Raw genomic sequence first — 4,458 nt, forward strand, 5'->3', positions numbered from 1 at the left:
TGAGCCAGGCCATGTAGCACTGCAAATTGGATAGCAAGAAAGATAGGTTCTTTTGAATGAGATAGAGAAATCATAGAATCGTAGAATGGCTTAGGTTGGAAGGGATCTTAAAGATCATCTACTTCCAACCCTCTGCTGTGGGCTGGTTGCCCCCCATTTGACCAGGTTGCCCAGGGCCTCATCCAATCTGGCCTTGAACACCTCCAGGGATGGGACGTTGGCAGCCTGCTCCAGTGTGACTACAGCTTTGTAATATTCTGTCCGAATTTCTGCATTCACAATGAAATTTTATTATGAGTTTCCCCCGACTCTAAATATAATAGGATCTAAAGCATCTGTGCACACACAATCTATTTTACAGCTACTCATCATTACTCATCAGACCTTTGTCCCCTGCAGCACTTTATTTACTATATTACACCCTTTATTAAGCATATTGTCTAAAGACCTTTGGTCACTACATTCACATCTAGAGAAAGGAAAAAGAGAGGTCAAACCAGAACTCTAGCAATCTCCAAACTCATGCCTATCTGTGCTGTGCTAAGTGGATGCATGCTGCCCAACATGCTCACAGCAGGATTTCCCTAATGGTGTTTGGAAATAAGATTACATGGAAGCTGCTGGGCACAGGGCTCCCACACCTCCCAGACAGCCACAGTAGTGGTGGGGTGCAATGGTCCCAGTGATGGATGGATGGATGGATGGATGGATGTTCTTTTCCTTACTCCTGCTCCTCGTAGAGCATGGAGGGTGTTAGGGTGGGCAGCAAGGACACGCTGTTGGACTGGCGTCATCCGGATCTAAGAAGGGCAGCTGGAAGGCCACCGAGAGAAGGGAGGATTGGGGAGCATGGGCAGAAGGGTGGGAATGTCAGGTTGGGTGAGGAATTCAAAAGCTGGTGATGCTGGGTTGGGAGCTAATTGGAAATAGCTGGTGCCGTGCCCTTGGGAAGGGAGTTATTTCTGGAGTTCGGTTCCTCAGTGGGACTCATCTGAACAGAAGGAAAAATGCATTTATAAGTCGGGGCTGTGGCTTCATGTGGTTTTTGACCCCCGGTATTGCTGTGACTCGACCCATTGGAGCTGCAGAGATAAAGAGGCCGAGGGACCGGCCTCGCAGGGCAGCTCCGCTGTTTACAATCCCAAGACACCCAGCCCAGCCCTGACTCAGCCCTCAGCAATGATGGTCTGATCCTATTAATATCAATGGAAGTCTTCTTAACGAGGACATAATTTCACCCCAGAGGCCAATTCGTTAACGAGCGTCTCTGGCTATCCTGTCATTGGGCATGTGAAGAGGGTAGCAACTTGACTTAGACACTGTGCAAATATGTGCTGAGTAAATATGTATTTAATTTAAGTACAGTGACAACATACAGGGTCATAAAAGTTTGTCAGCAAGAGTGAAAAAGGGGCGAGTGCAGCTCCTCACAACTATAACTCAGCGCTGGTGGTACTTGCCCATTGCAGCCTTGTCTAAAATCAATGTCCAAGGAAATGCTTGCTCACCAATTAGCTGCTGTTTTCAAGTTGTGTATCAGTTGCCTAAGTGTTATCCTGATGACATTTTTTTTTTTTCTGTGATACAGGAGATTCTTCCTTCTCTCAATGTAATCCCCTTGCTATGCACGGTTTGCAAAAACACCATTGTCTTGCTGCGCCTGCTGCCAGGAAAGGGCGTTTTGATCATTCTAGTATGTCTATTACAAAGTATTTCTGCTTTCCAAAATAAAAATAGCCTAGCTTGCCTTCCGAGATAACCTAACCCCTCCCCTTCCAACCCATATTTGCATGTTGGAAAGTTGCTTGACAACAACAAAAAAAAGTCTTTGTGAACATTCTTCGCATGTTAAAATTGGACAGATTAAACTTAATTTACAATAATGATCTCTCACAGTTAATGTTTTATTCCAGATAGCAACAGGGCACAGCGTGATCCCTAACAAGGTCAGGAAAGGATTTCTTCTGTTGTGCAACGCTCACGGATGTTAGTCTTCTCTGAAGCATCTGAGATTGGCCACTGGCAGCTGATGAATGCTGCAGGAGCTGACTGATCAGCATGCCATGACGTGGTAACACTTTCACCCTACTCTCATGTGCTGGATGATCCTGTACAGCTGAGCTGATCCTTCTTAACCCTTCATTTAAAAGCTGAAGTTGGCTTGATAAAGCCAACCAACCAACTCACTCTGGCACAGATCTGATTTGCTCAGTTTTCAGTAGAAATTTTTTCACGTTATTCACCAATTTTAAGGAACAAGTTGCTATAGGAAAAGGGTAGGGAGAGATACAAGGAGAGATGGCGATGGCATCTTGTGTTGTGCTAACAAGCTTAGGTTGAAAAAATCCCCAAGCTGTGTAGCGCAAAAGCCCTTCTCCAAGTCTGATGCAGAGAAATACAACTTGAGGATGTGAACAGTTTGTCTAAGTTTATTCTCACTGTGTCAATCAGTGTTCTTCCTTTCGTCCCTTGCGCAACAGCTAGCTGCATTTGGCAAGAAAGGGGCAAGCAGGTGTTGTGAAAATAAAAATATTGTTCTCTCTGATAAACACAGGTGGGCAGATCTGGGCAGAGGATGGAGGTGTTATTTGACAGCAGATGCTGACCCTTGGCCAGAGCAGTTAATATCTCTGTCCCAGAGAAATTTGCACTGGTGGGAACTCTTCGACTCAAGCTGACTGGATTCCAAGGTGGGTGCACCTCGGAGCCAGCCTGGCTTTTGCTTGCAATGCCTTGGGCAGCAGCAGGCCAGTGGCTAGGCTCCAGGGAATGCTGTCTGCAACCCAGGAAAACACACGTAAGTAGAAATACCCCCCCTGTATGGTCCAGTGCGTTTTGGTTATCTATTTTTCATCTGACATTTTTTTTTCTCCTTTGTCTACCACGTCAGCCCCAGCACAGCATTTCTGAATGAAGCCAAGATTTTGTCCACCTTTCTGGGCCAGAAGCAAAAAAGGCAAACAGTGATTGTGTTAGAGTTGCTTGACTGTGAAGAAGACACATGCGTTCCAGTCTTACGATTGTTTTCCTTCCTATCTGCTCAGTACCTGTCTTTTCAGTATCCCTGGTAACTCGCTTGGAAGTCACCGAAGCTCCCACTGAAGAGCCTCTCAGCTTAGGTAGCTGATAGCTCGATTTGTAAATACAAATGGACCACTTAAAAACAGTGAGTTGGCTATTTGTGTCTAATGTGTTGTCTGTCTCTGCATTGCTGTACCTAAATCCCGCTTGGCCCATTTTACAGGGAAAAATATGAATAAAATTAAATTAAATTAAAAAAAAAAATACATCTCAGCTGCTGACAGCTTTCTACATTTGAAACAAGGTGTTAAATTAATTACCCAAATTACGAGACTGGGTATAAGGAAAAAGTATTTTTACCCCTGGAGACACCCAAGGTCAGGCTGGATGAGGCTCTGAGCACCTGTTGAGCTGTGGGTGTCCCTGTTCATCGCAGGGGAGTAGGATTAGACAGCCCTTAAGGGTCTCATCCAACTCAAACCATTCTGTGCTTCTATGACTCCAAACAGCAAAATGGAAGAATCTTCCCATTTTTACACAGGAAGCCTTCGCCACCAAGTGATAACAAACACCTTCCATTTGAGAGATTGGTGCGGTTCCCCTGTAACTCATGCCAGGGGGGGCTGGAATGAGATGAACTTTTGAGTTCCTTCCAACCCTAACCATTCTGTGATTGTGGCACTGAGATGTCACTTAGGTGACCCTGAGGCACTACCCGAGCAGCACGAACCCTTCCTGCTGCCCAAACCCTGAGCCCTATGCTGCCATCCGCCCCGGCTACGTGAGGAGATCCTGAGACCTCATGCTTGGCCCCCAGCCCTGCCTGAATCCCATCATCACAGGCCAGAGAACCTGTAGCACGTGAAGGAAACTGCGTCCAGTTTGGAGCCCCTCACTATAGGAAAGACATTTGGTGTGCATCCAGAGAAGGGCAATGGAGCTGTGAGGGGTCTGGAGCACGAGTCTTACAGGGAGCGGCTGAGGGAATGGGATGGGTCAGTGTGGAGAAGAGGAGGCTCAGGGCAGACCTCGTGGCTCTGTACAACTCCATGGAAGAGGCTGGAGCCAGGTGGGGGTCAGTAACAGCGATAGGACGGCCTGAAGTCGTGGCTAGGGGTGTGCGAGGTTGGGTATTAGGAGAAATTCCTTCCCCAAAAGAGCGGTCAGGCACCGGCACAGGCTGCCCAGGGAGTGCCGGGGTCACCGTCCCTGGAGGTGTCCCAGACCCGTGGGGATGTGGCACTGAGGGACACGGGTCAGCGGGCACGGCGGGGCTGGGCTGCGCCTGGGGGATCCGCGAGCTCTTTTCCAACCTGAACGACTCTACGGAAAGCGGCCATTTAAAAAATAAAAAAAAAAAAAACACGCACGCCAACACCGCAAACCCCAAACTTTCTTTCTACTTTTTATTTTTTTTTTTCTTTTTCCCCTTCAACC

This window comes from Numida meleagris, chromosome 4 (assembly GCF_002078875.1).
Source record: "Numida meleagris isolate 19003 breed g44 Domestic line chromosome 4, NumMel1.0, whole genome shotgun sequence".
Classification (NCBI taxonomy): Eukaryota; Metazoa; Chordata; class Aves; order Galliformes; family Numididae; genus Numida; species Numida meleagris.